Raw genomic sequence first — 19,382 nt, 5'->3', positions numbered from 1 at the left:
CCCTGTTGCAAGATACCTGCAGATGTATTAATAAACCATTCTAATAGAGCTGTACATATTAAATACACAACAGAAGCAGCTGGTTGGTGTTTGTTGTGAACTCTCTATTTTTCCCTAATGTTTCAGCCACCATAATTTAAAGTCCTAAGCCAGCTCCTTCAAGGAAAAGAACAGGTTTTTTTTCCTCATCTACCCACAAAACAAGATAAATTTATCCTTCACAGAAAAAAGCTGTCATTGAAAATGAAGTTATAATCAGCATAAATGTCATTTTCCTCCTTGGAATGGAAACTTTAGGTTTAGCCCTTGAACAGCAGCACTGTCAGTTCATCTTATTATAATATACCCCCCTGACAGCTCTTATATTAATTGCACCAGATTGCTTGCAGTGTGCTCATTTGTTTGTTTGTTTTCTCTTAACTAAGAACAATTTGAATGACTTCCAGAAAACTTCCTTTCAGACTCCAGTATGGTTAGAGGGAAACTAAACATATCTTAAAAGACTTTAAATCATAGACTATTAATTTTAATTATCAAATTAGTGCTCTTTGGGATACTGTTTATGAATTTCTCAAAGTGGGTCTACAGATGTAAAGCCGTATAAACCAACAGATAGGAAAATCTGGCTGTACACAGAGAAATGGAATAAACATTTTCTTTTCTATAGACCTATTGAAATCTATTCTGATTTTGAAATTATCAGCCGTTTAGATGGGTGGTTTTAAGCTCAGACCATTTCTGAACAAAAATTATTGAAAACTGACGGTTTCAAATAGGTGACACTATATGTTAAACTGGGATTAACAAAGGCACTTAAGGGATTCCTCTAAGTCAAATCAACTCTTTTTTAAAGCACTTGACTGCATCAGGCTCTTCTGAAATTTGAGTCTTTATATGCTTAGCTGAATTAGTTGTCATAAAAGTTCAGTTCTAAGGTTTCTTCACTATGTTAACAAATTAAAGTTCATTCACATATTTTATTTCTGTTCATCTTACTTGATAGTTACTGTATTGAAGGTTAATGTCTGATAACTTGTTCTCTTACCTGTATAAGTCAAATAAATCACTCATAGATGTCAGCGGTTCAAAAAGACAGACATATAACCACGTGTATGAATCTGCACCATCCTGCACAGCCGTCTGTGTTGCCCAGTCCAAGGATTCAACCACATCCTCATCCAGGAGAGCTCTGCCAGCTGCACAAGAAGGCTCAGGAACTACAATATAAAACCAAAACCAAAATAGCAATGTAAACTACAATATAAAAACAAAATACCATCTTTAGAGTCCATCTGAAAAATATCTGGGAGGAAAAAAACAAAAAAAGCAACAAAAAAACCCCACAAACCACCCTTCCCCCCCCAAATGACACAAACAACAAAAGCAAAACAAACCACAACACAAGCACAGCCTCCTAAACTACTTCGTTTCCAGCTTGACTGAATGTCTCTTTCAACTTATCTCACCTGATAGCTACTGATCTAGTTATGCCAGCATGCAGAACAGAATTGAGAGATTTAAGAAAAAAGCACAGACATGGGATTAAAAAAAACCCACTGTATTAAAGTCTGAAAAGCTGAAAACTGAATAAGCTATTTGTGGTATTTTGGAGCTGGAGTAGGTAAAAGAAAACTCTGATGAAAACCTAAAGTGCTACCTGGGGCAAGTAGCAAGTATTTGAAAGTATTTAAAACCAACAAAATTAAACCTACCTCTTTTATAAGCTCAGCTGCACTTCTTAAAGCCCACAGAAGATGATCTTGCAGGTTTAAAGGTGACTTGATGGAAGTCTCTCAGCCTGCACAAAGATCCTAGGAAAAAAAAATGCACTGCACAGATTTGACCACTTTACATTTGACTAAAAACCATGAACGATCATAAGGAACTAGTAAATGAGTAGTGGAATAAATAGCAATATTTCTATATATCCAAGGATAACCCTGTTTATCAAAGTCATTAGTGTTCTGGCTTTGAACATTCCCAAAAAGCTAATTTTTGGGGACAAAAGTAGCAGCTGCCCCAAGAGCTCTAAGTAAAACAAAGATGTCCTTTTTTGCTCAGTCTCTCAGTCCTGAACCCTTTTATCTCTTTTTTGAGTACCTATAAGTTTTATTAATCAGAACTCTCTATTGTGATCATCAGGAGCAAGACACCACAAAGCACATCGACTCAGTACAACCCCTGTTGATGTTGGTGGTTGTGATGCGGGACAGGATGCCCTGTTACCTGCCCATTGCTCCATGCTCCTCTGAAAACATTCACCAGCCCAATTCCCGAGTTTTCTGAAAGCCTTTTTCCTCCTTTCTCTTCCCTGTGAACACGCTGGTGTTCCCCAGAATCACATGCTCAATGTGGTTCCCATTACTCATGTATATTTTGTCTTCTCTGTCTAGTGAGTTCAGATTTATGGCCTCCCACACCTCATCTCTGCCTGTTTCAGTGATTGCACTTCAGAGGGCCGAGCTGGATGTAAACCATAATCCCAGAGGTAGAAAACCAATGCTTTACATGCAAAATCTGTTGTCATCTTTGTCCCAATGCAGTGGATAAAAGGATGCAAACCAGAATCACTTCTGAGCCAGACAACTGTAAAAAGTCCTCGCTAGAGATACACAGAAGCCAATTTAGTGGGTGAATTGCACTTTCAACACTTGTCAGTAATGTCCATGGCCATCTAGTGAAATGAGCTTACATTTTTCTCAAAGGAGAAAAGCACTTGAAACACATTTCTGAAGTACAAGAATGAAGTGAAGAAGAAAAAAACATATATTATAATTCATATGCATATTAAAGAGACATAAATTACATAAAAGAATGCCTCTCTTCTCCAGGAGAGATACAGAATGTACATTTAACCAAACAATATAGTGACTACAAACACTATTTTCCTCTGTCTAAACCATTTTAGAATAGTCTGCACAGTGCTGGGGGAAAAAAAATGAGGCACCCTCCTTTCTTCTAACACTTCTCTGTAAACATAGGTTTAGCCTGTTTTTTTTCCATACAACTATGACTTACATGGACTGGCACTCATTAAAGATAATTGAGCTAAGTCTGTTATCCAAATAATATTTCGGTAACAATATGTCCTAAAAATGAAAATGCATCCTGTCACTCCAGTGCAGCTTTGGAAACCAGCCTGAAGTGATTTATTCCTCCTTAGCTGTGCTGCTAGATGTGGCTGCAAACACTTTGCAGAGCAACATACAGTTACCTTTGTGTTCTTAAGGATACAGGGGATGTGAGCTGACAGAGCATTTGTGGGGCTTGCAAGGTCATGCCAGTTAATTAGGAGTAGTCCATGCTAAGATGGGGCACATTAAGCAAGTGACTTCTTAATGTGACACATTCCAGTAGTATTTGATAGTTGATTAAAGTGGCTATCATCAATATCCCTTGATCAACCTTCCTTTCTACTAGACATTGCATTTTATATGTACATTACTGTGCAATGTTTCAAGGAAGATAAGCAGTGTAATTAAGCATCATATTACAAGTGAAATATAATTTGCATTTCTCTTAAGAGATGTACTGCAATCAGTTCAGTCACTGATTCAAATTTGCTAAAAACTGTAAATGTTTATTAAAATAATAAGTTCCCCATGATATACTGGTTGTGCTCAACTACCTCAAAGGACTTTAACATGGAAGGAAAAGATCTCACTCTCTCTGTAGTTGGGAAATCCCTGAGAAACTGAAAGACAGCCACTTCCCCATGATCACACCCTTCCAAGCAGAAGGAAATCTTGGAACCTAACAAATGACATAGTTCAAAGATGATGAACTAATACTTTATCTTTTTTTCCCCTTTTTGGGATCTGACACAGCTTAGAAAGTCCTTCAAAGCCTCTGAAAGTCATGGCTCAAACCAGCATTACAAGTAACTTAGAGACACTACTGTACAGTTTTTGATCTTCTTGCCAGAAGCAAATATCAATTTTGAAATCTGGATTGTTATTAAGGGATCATCTCCCACAGAACCATATGTTACATTATACTTGCTTTTCTCTTGATAAGGAACACTCTGGGGTTTTTTTCCCCATTTTTCTTCATTCTAGTATGAAAAGCTGAGCACTGCACAACAGAAATGCAGATGCAAGCTTCTTGCACAAATTTAGACTTTCTAAATCGTGTCTGTGGGAAGAGCAGTCTGCCTTTGAGGCAGGGTCTCAATACGACAAAGCTTTTTGGAGAAACATTCTTGCCTCTGACCCTGAACCCTAATTACAACTTTTCACCGAATTCACATCATGTCAAATCTAAGACCAACAAACACAGTGTAGCATATTCTGAATGATGTTTAGCTTGCCTGTCTTAATTTTCAACTTTCTTCTTCACAGGATTACATTGTAAACAGTCAGTACAATCTCACCTAGCCATTAGATGTGCTAAATTTCTGTCCTATGAGTACAGTTTTTAAAAACAGTATTTATTATTTTATTTGAAACAGGCATAAATAGCACTGCAGAAGCACAGCCCACTCCAGTTGACATGACAGAAAAATCAAGTTACTTAACCTCACTCCCGTAGTCAGTCATAACCCTTATACTACTGGTCCAAAAAAAAAAATAATCTAGTAACATTTTAAATTAATTTAAACAGGCACTTCAAGTCTTAAACACCTCTGAACTTTGAGGAAACACAGAGCTGCATTGGATCTAGGCATTGCACCCTGTGCCCAGCACTAAGGATAACATTACCCACCAGCAGTGCCATACCGCTCCAAAAGCCAACCAGAGCTGCTGTTAGGCTATTTACGCAACGGTTGACTTTGTTAACACTTTCAGATGCGTGGCAGAAAAGTACATTAAGTATGAGCAGTACATTTTCTTTATCATCAGGTAAATACAGACTAATATCCATGCTTTAGCTCACTCAGACTTGTGTTCTAACTATTGCATAGCTCTGTTATGCCATAATCCATCAAAGCTACTGGCCTCTGAAGCAGCAATTACCAATTCAAGTTAATGTTCTTGCACAGAAAGTCATTCACAGCATTGCAGCTAAAGAGAGACCTGCAACCACACCACACCCACACCCCACCCAAACCAAACCCACCCAAACCCAAACCAAACCAAAAACCTAACCAAACCAACCCAACAAACACCCCCAACATACAGTTTTCCTGCAATGAGAGCTTGTAACTGGGAGGTGTTCTCTTGTACTTATATGATGTTATTTTTATCTATCTCCCGGTAGCAGATGCTTATTATTCCTTAGTAGTTGCTTATTACTTCTATGTCTAAATCATCTCAGCATGTACAGTACTCTTCAAGCTTTGCAACTTTTTGGTAATTTCATATAACCTCTTTCATATGCTTTATCCCAAGACTGAAAATAAAAGGCATTGCAGCTAAAGAGGGACCTGCACGTTTCTTTGTTAGTGTGTTTCAGGACATGGAAGACCACATAACTATTACAGAAAAAATAAATCATTAAATATATACAGTTACTTTTGTTTTGTTTCTCTATGCCTATCTGATCCATTACCGGTGAACATGTCAGTAGAGGTTTCTTTCCCTCCTCAGTCTCGTTAGAGGTGAAACACAGTGAGAAGGACAGATGATCGTGTGCGTGTGTATGTCTGCATGCATGTTAGAAGAAAGCGGTGGGGGGTAATGGGTAGCAAAGGGGTGGAAAGGGAAAGGACATGGCTTGTCTCCTACTCTTTGATTCCAGCCTTGTTCATCCACTGGATCAGTGGGCCCCAGCAAGTGGCTGCAGCCGGTGCTGCCCGGCAGCGTGTGCTCCGCAGGCGCTGGCTCAGCGGGGCGGCTGCTCCACTCGCCTTTGTCTCGTCACTCACTCTGCGGGCTTAACACCTACTGTCACTCATTCCCCTCTCTCTGATTTAAAGAAGTGGTTTTGTTACAGATACAAGCATAATTATAGATATATATTCTCTCACACGTGTACATTCACAATGGGAAGGAAACCAGCAGGACTGAACTCGCCCTAGATGGAACTCTGCTTACTTCAAAGCATTGAGTCCCACAGACACACACAAGTAAAAGAGACCAGGCCTACCCATCTTTGGTAAGCTCATTTAGACTACATCCTGTAGTATAAAATAGACATCATCCTTAATTTTCTTACAAGTTATCATTGTCTGATCAGCAACAGTGGCAAAAAGAGGAAAAAACCAAACCAACCCACAGCAGTCTTTGGGAGAGATCTGTAGAATATAACTCCACAATCTTTTTTCGCTTTGAAAAGGCATTATTAAACTAACCAGAAGCAGATGATTTTCAGTGCCACTTAAACTTTGGATTCAGCCACAGAAAGTATCAATGCAATGGACAACTTATCCCTGAGATACTACCAGTGCTCAATACAGCAAAAGAGCAAGCGAGGTGTAGGCTTGCAACAAAAAACCCTACATCTCTTCTTCCTTTTGGTGAAGAGAAGGTAAAGTGCAAGAGAATAGGAGAATCTGTATTTGAAAAAGTAAAAGAAGTGATGTTTACTAATTTAAAAGTCCCTTACAGCTACATAATAAACAAGACGTTCAGCATTCACAGTTCCTGCACAGCAGTAAGTGACTGCAAAAGATATGCAGCAATGGAGAATCAGACACAGCAACAGCGGATGGTTTAACTGGTGCTGGAACCAGTAGAGCAGATGGAGGAGCGGGAAGCCACATCCCTGGGCTTTCACAGGTGCTCAAAGATGCAGATCTGCTTCATTATCTATACCAGACTGCTGCAAAGACGTGCAACTGCAGGGATGCAGGGCTGCCTTACACTAGCTATGCTATTTTTTTTTCTTCTTGGCATTCAGGCAATCAAATCAAAACTACAGAATGAGCTGAACTTGTCCCTGGACTGTGGATAGGCTTGTCCTGATGAGTTTCTGTAAAGCACTGAATGATCTCACCAACCTAACCTTGTTTATTCAAATCCTAATATATGCCTTTTCCTGGATATTTTGAGTTGTGCCCACCCCACTTCCCTCAGCCTTTGGCCCTTCTGCTCCAGGAGCTCCTGTAAATACGACTTTCCCCTTGGGACACAACATCCATGCAGCTTCCCTCTGTTTATTTACCCTAAGTCCTCAAATAACATTGTAGAAGAAAATATGAAAGGAACTATTACACCTGACGGCAGATCATGTAATTTTGTTAAGAAATAGTAATATGTATTAATAGTATTAGGGCAGTAACTTGCCTCCTTAGCCATTGGTGACACACAGGACTCAGTTACACCGATAACCACAGCCCTTCTGTCCCTGCCATCGACACCCTCTGAGGCTTCTGAGCTGGCAGAGAGGGGCAAGCAGAGACCTTTGTGGCAATTTTCCTTACTCAAGCTCTCAATTCCTTTGTGGAGGTGACTCCCTTACCCCTTCTCTCCCAGCTGTGAAGGGATCAGAGGCCTTAGAGCACCAATTTGGTGTCTAATGGCAAGAAGGATGAGTGTCAGCCATATAAAACTTTTCAAAGTTCAAATTGGTTTTTCATTTGACCGCTTTCATCTTAGCTTTTGCTACAGACCTCAAGTTTCTATTACTTTTCACTATAAAGCTTCAACTTCATAATCATCACAACCGAGCTGAAGGGTGGACAATGGACAGCAGATAAAACTGACCCAAGATAAGAGAAAGATCTTATTGCTGGTCATAAGAAAATATTTCAAAGAATTTGGATTCAAGGTGTCTCTTCATAGACAGTGAATATCAACCACTTATTAAATCAGCTTGGCCCTATTTAGATTCCTGAAGCTAAATTCTCGCATGGCAACCTTTGTGAATTATGATTTTTATCTCCGGTTGGCAAGGGACTCCTATCTGATGAATAATAACGTAGCTTCAGTTATTCATTCCTTGATCATCGCTCACTTGGACCACAACCATACAATATATCCTTAGCAACACAAACTACTTCAAGCACATCAAGCTTGTCTTCTGCTTATGGCAGGCCATAAAACTGTGAATCATTATATCTTGATCTTTATCTACAATCAATATATAATCAAATTACATACATATATCCCCCACAAAGTATTAAAAAAAAAGCTCTTAAACCTTTCCATAAGACACTCCACTGCCCATTCATCCCCTAACAAGGTGTTTAGCCATTTTTCTTTATACTGTGCAAGGAGAAACAGGAGTTCAATAGAGGCTTTTCTTTTGTTCTGAAACAGGCAGTATTACTGGCACTGTGGCGCTACAGCAAATACATCATTTGTAATGAGCCAAGGGAACAATATTCATGTTTTTGCACCAAGAAGGTCTCAGCATGGCATTGGATCGAGAATATATTAAGGACTCATCAAAAAAAGTCCATCAGCAATCACCGGTGATGATTTCCAAATAAGATATTTTGAATAACCTGCAGGAAAATTCACTATCAAAGCTATCAGCTCTCCTCCTCCACTCCCAGGAACCAAAGATTCCCTGATTTTTCTTCCTTTGCAAAGGATGAGAAGACAGACCAGACGTGTTAACCTTGTATTATAATTTCACACAAACCAGCATTAAAAGTACATCAACATATTGCAGTTTTTGGACTCCTGGGAAAAGTTGCACGGACATACAGAATTCAGCCACAGATCTCAATTGCTTTCCTTGCTGGTGCTGTGACAGCAAGCATGAAGGCCAATGCCACAACAAAAGATGACAGCGGGTAGCAGGAGATAAAGCCAGTCAACCTGCTGCCCTGCAAATTCTTACCCAAAAAATCACTATTGCCAAGGGACTGAGAGGTGATAGGATACCGCTATTGTTTTCTCCCCAACAAAAGTCAGTTTGAAGGTCCATAACCAAATTGTTAAAAAGCCAAAACCCTTTTGGCTTCAAGAGGACCACTTGCCATATTTGATAATAAACTAATTTAAAGCAAAACAAATCAAAGGAAAGCAAAAAAGGTGAAATGAAAAGGTTAAAATCCTCCCACTCAGATGGTCCATTATGCCTCCGAGATGGTTTGGGCTTTTTACCTTAAAAAAAAAAATATATAATTTTGAAAACTATGCACAGTTTGACTGGATCATTTATCAACACTGAAAATTGTAACAGTTTCTTTTGATTATTTTGTGAGAAATGAGTTGAAATTCATTGGAAGAACTAATATGGCATGTCGTAGAATGGGTTTACGGATTAAATCTACTTGGGTCCTTACAGACCTTCAAGTTATAAAATACACTGAATGAACTTCAGCCTGAGATCTAAGGAGAGTTGCTTACCACTGGTAAAGTATTGCACAAGTAAATCAATTGTCAGCTGACTTATTTTTGTGTCATTTTTTTTCCTCATATAACTTTCATAACTATTAGAAAAGCATACAAACTGACCTTTAAAATGATTCATTTTTTCTCAAAAACTTCAGAAGTAATTTTAGCTTAAAAAACAAGGAAACAAAAGGAAAACAAGTTTGAAAATTGCAAAGGCTGTTGTGAAAAGGGACTGCTGTCCTCCAGCCAACTCTATTATGCACTAGACAAAGGAATACAGCTTGCTTTGCCATACCTATATTGATTTTGCAGCTAGAGAAATAGAAAAACATGCTTCAAGCAGATCAACTCTATGTAGAAAAAAGGATTAAATAAAATCACATCTTCTAGTATTCTGACTGTAGGTATGCTTTAAATTCAAAGTCACCAATAAGAACTTACAAGTTAAAAAAATGCTAAGAAATTAATTAAGAAGATACGAACGATAAAATCTCTGCTATACCGCATACTGAAGGACTGCTAGACAACCCACCACTTAGTGATGTTACTTTGCTAGTAATTAGTGTAATATTCAATATACAGGACCCTCGAGTCCCATGTTCCCCTTCCCTTTCTTTTTTTCCCCTCCTTAATGCAAAGATACAATACACAAACAGGCAATCATCCAAATGGCATTGGTTATAAAATGGAAATACATACATACATATAATCGTTAATTAGTTCTATAACTAAAACCCATCTGTATGCTTGCATAGGTACCGGGGCACAACGATTCCCCTACAGCTACGCACGAGGAAGGAGGTATTTGAGGCAGATTATACTGTTGGGGAATTCTAAAATTGTTTTATGTTGTCACATATTGTGTATAGTTGTACATGGCTGGGGATCTGCATCTGAGACTCATTAATAAACATTAACGGAGAAGTCTAATGTAAATTATAGGACTCAAGTCCAAAAGAAACTTATACTACCTCTATAGTCATAGCGCCAAGATCAGCTGTTGAGTTTTCACAGAATATGTAAGTCAGGGAATGCATGTGGCTCATGTAACATATCTGCAGTTTTTATGAGGTCATTATTGCTTTTTCCTTGCAGACCATTCTACCTCTCTGCAAACAAACAGGGTCTGGACACTGAATTACCTGATTTCTTTCTTTTTTTCCTTTTTAAAAGTCCATGCTGAATAAGCAAAAAGTAATCAGGTGCACTATGAGCATAGAACAGTTAACCTTGGAAAAAAATTTAGTCTACATCCACCCAAAGCTTCTATAGCTCTTCAGTCTCAGAGTATGGTTTTGCTAAAAAAATTCTGCTGTAAATACTCAAATAATATGTGCAGGTCCCAAGAGTAAGCCTGCTGATGAAATACAGTAACAGACTGCTGCCACTGTCAGCCAGTCTGTATTCCTATCCACTAAAAAGTTTCCATGGAAATAAAAGGTAATGATGCCACTACTGCATTAGAGATTTTTAATTATTTCCAGTACTTAGGCATCTTTGGCAATGCTCAGATTATGTTTGAATATGTGAATCTACTGCATTTGTGAACGTGAAGCAAGTCTTTTGGGACCCAGTCTTGCAGAAGGCAAAGGAGGGTGAAGAACTTTTCACTCTCAAATCTATGAAAAGCTTATCTGGAAAAATAAGACTGGTGGTGCTTTCAATTTAGGTTTATCAACCTGTTGTAGCCCAGACAGGTGGGATCAAAGGTTACAGAAGAATGATGGTAGAATGATCAATGACATCAAGGTGACACTAACGAGAATATCTTCTGCAAGTATGCAGCAGTTCTTTTATTCCCATGGGTGCCCAGATATAAAGAAGAGGTAATTAATCTTTACATTAGCTAGCAGTTGTTTGCAACACACAGAGAAGCAAAGGGGCATCTTGTCAGCAAGAAAGCATTTGCTGAGGATTACGGACTGTAATGTGGTCGGGATTACTCGGCTACTCTGCCCATACTGCACAGGGAGGCTTTGGAAAGTTTTGATCTCATTGGAGCACTATTTTTTCCTCCAGTGTTATGCTCAAAAGCCTCCTTTGGCTGTATTGGTTGTGAAGCTTGATTTGAAGTCTGACATGGATCTGAAGTTACACAAAGGAAGCAGGACGAGTCTTTTAACTCTTATGGTCAGTGGGAGGGAATTGAATCCCACTGGTCTGGTGGGAAAAGAGCTGTTTGGTTGCAGGTTGAAGGTTTTAAACTCTTGTTCTGACTAATATGCTCCTGTCTTGCTGGAAAAGACATTGTTGAATTTGTAGCATCTGTGTATGCTCCAGGAATAAAAAGCACATCAGTTTGTTTTAGAAATGCAAAATAGATTTCAGAAGACTAGGAAGAAAAAATGTTTCTTTCTTCATGCAAGTAAGACACATTAAAAACTGTCCTCAGAACATCAATAACTGTCTATCTTATGTGTTAACAAATCTAAAATATTAGAAGACAATCCTGAACCTGTATACAATTCATAAGTACGTGATCAGACTTTTAAGATATTTAGCCGTTTTACTCATGTATCTGACTTTAAAAAATTGTGCTGAAGGTCCAGATGGCAGTAGCTTGCGCAGCAAAAGTAGCTTTCATATTCAAATAATGTGCACATAGTTTTCTTATTTCAAATATTGTTTCATCCAATAGTACAATTCATCACTAAAACTTTACCGAAGTGAATTCACAGCTGACTTCTTGTCAGACACTAGAAGTCTGTACTAGATTCACTGAACGTTTTTTTAAACAGAGGCCTATGGGAAAAAAAGGAAGGGTTTTTGCCCTTCCCAGTCTATTTTTCATCAGGTTTATATGTTTTCGAGCAACAATTCAGAAAACCAGACATACCCAGAGGCTCAACCAAGAATCCAGTCAAGGTATATGAAAGATGAAGGACAGGCAGCCTTCTACAAGGTGTGCCTTCCATCTCAGTGTTTCGTACACGTGCAAGGGAGGATCAGAAGGAGGATATCACTAGCCCTAAAGATAGAATAGCTGTACTGTAAAAAGATTTATTTGACTTTCAGGAAACTTTAGAGAGACCTAAAATTAGCTCTTTCCATGTAACTCAGAAATTCTAAAAAGCTCTCAGGAAGAACATAAGATCCCAGCAGCCTATTGACTTAGCAGCTTTATCATCTTCCTATCACAACATTTTCCCTTTCCACATACCCTTTCAATCTTGGCTTTATGCTTGGCAGGAATCAGACACTCAAGGACAGTTGACTTCTGTGTATTTAGGTAGTAAAACACTATTTATGAAGCACGTGCACAAGGATTTTTCTTTGAAGGAACTTGCCCAAATACCAGAGTCCATTGCCCAGCCCCTGACTCCCCATGATATGTAGATTCTCATTTACAAAAAAATCTCAATTTCATGTACATATCTGAGTATCAATTTGTTTATATCTTAAATATCTTCTCAGTAGAACTGCATTAGCAGATCTCAAATCATAGCCCAGCTTTCTATTAGAAAGCTGGTTTTGGGTCTCTTCAACTGCAACTAAAGCAACTTTCCTTTATATGTAAGCTGCACATTTGGCCTGAGCTTTAAGCACTTCTCAACCTGCAGCAGTCCAGCAGCACTAAGCAGTGACTTGGTGTGTCTAAAATTGCGATAGTTTCTTAAAAATTGCATAATCTTGAGTGACATCCTACTCTCGCAACCATGTCACTGCTACAACGGTCAACAATGTAAAAGCTGTATGGAAAATACTCTGGTCAGCTCCCCTTAAATAGGGGTCTTTCCCTCATTTCCATAAAACCCAGCAAATTATAATTGCAGTTCTTAAAATGGGATTCCTCTTAAATCTTTGCAAGTACTCAGGATACCAGGGTCACCTACTATGCAAACTTTGAAGCATGTGTATTTCTGTACTCCCTTTGATAAAGAGCAGTTTAAGATGACAGTAACAGTATAGTGAATAAATAGATCAAAAGTGTGTGTGTGGCCAAGACAACACAAACTGAGGAATAAAATGAATGTGAAAATTTCAAATTGATTGACTGGTTAGAAATGTCTGCCTCATTTCTACCTGGAATTCCTCCTGACAGCTCCTGCATCATACCACAGACATGACCCACAAGTGCCTATTAAGGGGCAAACATCTGGGCCTGAGAAGCACACACAGGACAAAGAGGGCAATTTTACCTGCCATTGCCAGCCACCACAAATGTGCTCGTTTTATCAAAAGCAGCAGGGCACCTGGGAAGAGCTCACTGGGTCCTTTAAAGATTGCAATGCAAATGCTGAACACAACAAGGCAAATACAAGTCACTGAGTGGGAGCCAAACTCACCACCTCCTGGGATGAGAAGGATGCAGGATAGCATATCAGGTCTCCTCTCTACCATCAGTAGCAGCACCATGAAGAATACGCAGGTACCTGTAACCATCATGGTCTAATTGATGTCAAGAGATAAAACAGAGGAAATCCAGCTTGACACACACATATAGGCAAAACTGAGTATCAGGTCCCATCACATGACATGCTTTGTATAAGAGAGAAATGACAATTTTGACAACTACACGTTTCAGTTTTGTGGAGAAATGGGAAGCAAGTTCTGGGTAGGATGCAGAACAGAAAGGACAGATGGGGTAGTGAGGTATTTGGACACCTATCCTTACCCTTCACACATCAGGTGTCTGAAGCTGTGCATGATAATGAAAGCAGCCGGCATCGACAGAGTCCACTAATTGATGCTGAAGACTAAGGTTTTGCACCCTCTGAGCAGCCTCCCAGATTAAGAAATCACTTCTGGAAATCTGAGCCCATGTGCACCTTCTGTGAGTCGGGAAGGACGCTGTTTATTGCTCCTAGCAAAATAATCTTGTTCATCCTTTGATGATACATGGTGCACCACTTTAGATGCTGGTCTTCCATTTGGAATAGAAAGAAATCATATTACAAATGACTGTCCTTGCTAAATCTTTTTCCTCAACATCCTTCTCCTCAGATTCAGAGTCTATCAGCAATAATTATTAATTATTCCTACCTTGTCTTCCTCTTCATTCACACTGATCCACGTCATTGCATTGCCGGAAAGCATGAATCTAGAAATGTCAAAAGGAGCATTAAATTCGCAACTGTAAAACATAAACAACATTGATTCATATTAAGAGGTCTTCTGGCATACTGAAGAGCTACTTGTAGACTTTGGGCACTTTAAATCATAAACGAGCAGGACAGTTATATAAAAACAGTTAATATTTGATTAAGTGGTATCAAGATTGGGAAACTTTCTCTGGAAAAGCTCATTTTAACCAAAGTTATTACAAAGGCAGATTTGTAAAATTATGATTCTTGCCAAAAAAGGCACAAAAGAAGGATGATGCGATCAGCTCCATGCAGCTGTATTTCAAAATAGGACATTATTCACTTTCTGAATTTTAAAAAAAGTAACATCTTTGCAGAATGTTATACACCACATAGCCGAAGTTCCTGCAGCTTCTTTGACATACATGTACAGTTTCATACTTCCTATTTTGTCAAAAGAAATAGAAAGAAACTAAAATTTTCAAAAGTGACCAAATATGTAAAGTGTTTATTTACAGCTTGTGGTGAAGTGAGAAGGAGCGACAGAATTTAAAACAGAGTTTTGAAAATCAGTAGCATGAAAGAGAAAGAAGTTTGGAGCCTTTAGCTTTTCCCTCAGAGAACTGCAAAGAGCCTGTAGCTGATCAGAGAGGGAATATTAAATTAACATCTCACATGTAAAATAAGAATAGCAACTCCGGGTTACCTATTGGGTGTCAAGATTAATTAGGGAATGTTTGCATTCTGCATTGAAGATGTAAGACACCGTCTAAGTGCTAAGTGCTATGACAAAGAGGAATTTTCAAACCTTGGTAAGTTCAGTTTATATAGTTGAAATTACCTTATATTTCTGCTAAATAATTCTCCAGGACTTTTACCCGTGTTTGGCACGATCTAGCCGCAACAAATAAAACCTTAGTTATCTTAAAGGCAATAGGAAGATTACAATATTTTGCAAACTATCAATAATAATGTAGTGCAAGGCAGAACAGCCCAAGAAAAAAACAGTATCTATTAATCAGGATGAAGGTCCCTAGTGTGTTACATCCTCTGAAACACAATTCATGCTGGTTTAAGACTTTTGAGCCGTAGTATGAAGAAAAAAGAAACAGGAGAAAGAATTAAAATTCACATTTCTTTCTACCTTTTTAAAAATCAAATAAAGGAAGTACTGCAAAAACCTGAGCCTGATGTGTCCAGCCCTTACCCCATTTAAGTCAGTAACAAAATGCTACTGACAGCAGAGAAAGGCTTCACCCAGTGCATCAAATTATTTGTTAGCACAACTGTACTGAAGAAAAGCCAGTTACACTGGATAATTCATAGGTGATTTGGAAAACAGCATGAACACCAAGGTGACAAAGGCAGCTGATGACACTCGTTTGCCCAAGGCAATAAAAAAGGAAAGCAGCTGTGTAAAGGTGCAGAAAGACCTCAGGCACTGACCGGCACACGAAAGGCCTAGAGACACTGAATGTAGATAAAGGTATAGTAGTGTACATGAGAAAAAACAATTTTAATTCTATATACACAAAAATGGGTTTGGACCTGACAGTTAACTGTCTAGGAAAGAGATCTTGTCATTAGATAGTTCCAGGAAACACTTCTTGGGAGTGAATAAAAAAAAGTCATGAGCTTCTTACAATAGGAAAAAGAACCAGAGAACACTACATGCTTAGCTTGTAGCTCACATAACCTCTGATTACTTTGCCACTGTTGCAGTCTACCACTTCCACTAAAACATATAGATGGAAATAAACTAAACTAAAAGAGCAATAAGTATGATAAGAGACACAGACCTGCATAAGGATATAACAGAACCACTCCACCTAGAAAAATTCAAATCTGAGGCTCGTTATAAAGGTGTAAAAAATGCCAAGAATCATGAAGTGTATACATGGGGATCAGAGATTCATTAATGGATTTAATACGACTGGTGGCACCAAAATGAATGTAGCAGGTAAGCAGACAGCAGCAGACACTGCTTTGTGTGCCACCTTACCAGGCAGCAGCATGCAATTCCATGGGGTGCCACTGGAACAAAAAGCAAAATACCCACATTACTATAAAGAGTAAGAACCAAAAAAGCAGTCCATCAAGGGATGTTACAGAAAGACACTAACTTCTTGTTCAGGCAATCCCCAAGTTATACATTTGCCTTCTTTTATACTCTTCCCTGACCTGTTGCTACCAGCCACTATCCACATGGCGCTCACTGCACGGATTCCTTTCACAGCTCCTACAAATGGAAACGGGGATGGTGGAGGCAGCAGGGGAATTTGGGGGTGCAGGTCAAGGACATCAGAGGATCCTCTAGTGGAAGGTCAAAGGACCCAAACAATCCACCTTTGTCACTTGGAGCATGACTTGCAGGGGCATCTCAGGGCAGCCCAAGGCAGTAAGCTGGGACATGAGTATGGACATGAATGAGACTTGGTGACCCTTTCTGATATGGCTGCTAGGGGCTGCTGGGAAAAGAGTTTGAGGGGGACCCTTGGGATACACACGCCCATACCACTGCAGGATGGTGCCTCTGAGAGGCTCTTACCTATGGTGGTGATGGCTGACACAAGAGCAGGAGAGGGGCTGGTGAGCAGGGCTTCTTGTCCAGTGTATAGGCATGCTTCACATCAGGTCCATGGGTAGGATATTCCAGAAAAAAGCTGAATTAAGCCAAAGAAAAGCAGATTCAGTGAGGTAAAACAAGCACAGACAGCATACTTGGGCAAGTAACAGAAACAGGTTCAGACCTGCATGTCTATCCAAAGTGGATCATTAACCACAGAACCTCATGGCCTTTTCGCAAGCTAACATATACAAAAATTGGGAAGACCTATATTTGAAATGATAACAAATACATCTTGTTCAAAAATCCTTTTTTTTTTTTTTTTTTTTTTTTTCCTTTTAACAAGCACCTGAGAAAATCCAGTGAAAAGCTGAATAAAGATGTGTCTAGAAACACCAGACTTGGGGGCTTCATCTGTTATTGCAAAGGAGAGAGGGGAAGATCCTTTTGTGATCCTACAGGGCAAAGTCCTATGACCTCAGGTATTACACCAAAATAAAGTATGGGGTTTTTTTTGCTCATTAAGAATTGTTTTTGTTTTGTTAAGGATCTAGTAGAGATAGTACACTTTTCAGATTCAGGTATTGTTTTAACTTCTTTATAAATATGGCTTTAGTGTTTCTACTGCGAACAATGCCAATCACAGTACCCGCAAGAAAAGCCTTAGTTTAGGAATGAACAGAAATCCATAAATATCCACATACATCCTGCTAGTTCACTTATTGCTTGCTTTATATATATATAAAAAAAATGATAAATTGGTCTGAATATACCTTGTGTTGGAGTGCAATCGCATTATTTTCCAACAGACCTTTTGTTCGGTTTGTTTTTTTCCAGCTGACAGAATGCCCTGTTTTCAGGAAGGCAATCTGCTGCACTCCTCAAAGGTACAGCAAGGTAATGTCCTTGTGTGTGCAGCTTTCTGTGGGAATCACCAGCGTGTGATGAAGTACAGAACGGAGACGGAGAATTGGTGGGTGAATTTCTGGTTTCCTTCTGCCTAATTATGTTTTAATGATTTGACTACTAGTTATCCTGCCCCGCAACTGCCCTCCGCAACAAAACAGGCCCCCTGAATCAGGCACATCGTCTCAGCAGGACGTGGTTGTGTATAAAACTGAAATACATAATTTAAAAACACTTCAGGCCAGATCCTCAGCTGATGTAAACATGCATAGTCTCACTGAAGTCAGTCAATCTATTCTGATTGGCTTCAGGTGAGGAGCTGGCTATCTGTCCATAAATATCATAGAAAAGAGACTTCATTTATGCACTATTGCAAGGGCAGGAAAATCCCACGCTTCCACTGCGTTGTCTTGCACATGCCAGGGCTTCTCAGAGCTCTGAGCTAATTTGAGGAAACACGATTAGAGAGAGTGCCATAGTTGCAAAAAGGATCTGTAATTCATCACCTGCAAAACAAGGGTAGTCAACACTGAAAAATGCAGGAGTTTTTTGAGCCGGGGAGCAGCAGATCACAGCAGCACGTACCCCAGATCTCCTCCCTCCCTCCCGGGTTAGTGGCAGTGGGCTGTGAGCAGAGATCTTTCTCTGCAGAGATTCTGAATCCTTTCTGCATGCGTTGCACAACAGCATAGTCTTTCTTACGGACACCTATGCAGAGCATTTTGACATCAAGGTCAGTATCCTGGAAGATGACACTGACTGTCCTAAGTCCTTGCGCAGGGAACGTATTGGAGCAGTAATCTCTAGCTCCACTCTCACTTCAGAAGCTTTTGAGGGCTACTAACCCAACTCAGTCAACCCAGCAAGTGCACTTGGGCCCTACCTAATAGAATGAGCTCCACAGGGATGAAGGTAAAGCCTGGAAAGCAACTTGCTCATACACACACTTGGTGCTGGGAGTCGGAGTCTGAACCACATATTGCGTTAGATTCCACAAGAGATTTCTAGGCATTTTTAACCCGATCTTTGTTGCTAAGCTAATGGCATGGCAGAAAGAGTATACTGAGAAAGCTTCCTGAGCAGGTACTTCAAAATGAGATGATGCTGCGTCAGCTGCAATGACTATAAAAAAAAGACCTTGGAGGGAAGTTATTAAATGAGAAGAAGCACACCTGTGACACCAGGTTTTTGTGTGTTCGTTTTTTTTTTTCTCCTAAAAAAACCAACATTGGTCTTTCATCCTTGAAAACAAAAAGCTTATGCTGTCATCATTTCAGATAGGTATTCAAGGCACAAGAATAAGTGGAAACCAAAGAGAAAGTGGGTTGCAGAAAATACTATATGCTCTAATACAATCTACTTGGACTTACTGAAGCACAGTAGGCTGTGCCATCAATCAACGGGATCAACTTGATGGTATATGCCCTGGAGCGTGCCACATCTGACAGATGTTCTAAAGACAATCTGATTCTCTCTCAGCATTGCGTACTGCTCAACAGATCTGTTTGGGAAAGCTCAAGGCTCAGCATATTACATTATTAAACCTGAACATATCTGCTTACACATCGCATGCGCAAAAGCACTGTGAGAGAAAGCTTAGGAAATAATGAGAAAAGAGCTCAAGGCAAAAAAAACCCCACAACCCAACAACAGTCTGAATGCTGCAGCCAAGATCCCCCAAGCCCTAGTAACACAGAAACAACAATTTGAAGATAA

This window comes from Streptopelia decaocto (assembly GCF_964273445.1).
Source record: "Streptopelia decaocto genome assembly, chromosome: 4".
Taxonomy (NCBI): domain Eukaryota; kingdom Metazoa; phylum Chordata; class Aves; order Columbiformes; family Columbidae; genus Streptopelia; species Streptopelia decaocto.
This window is presented reverse-complemented; position numbering follows the sequence as displayed.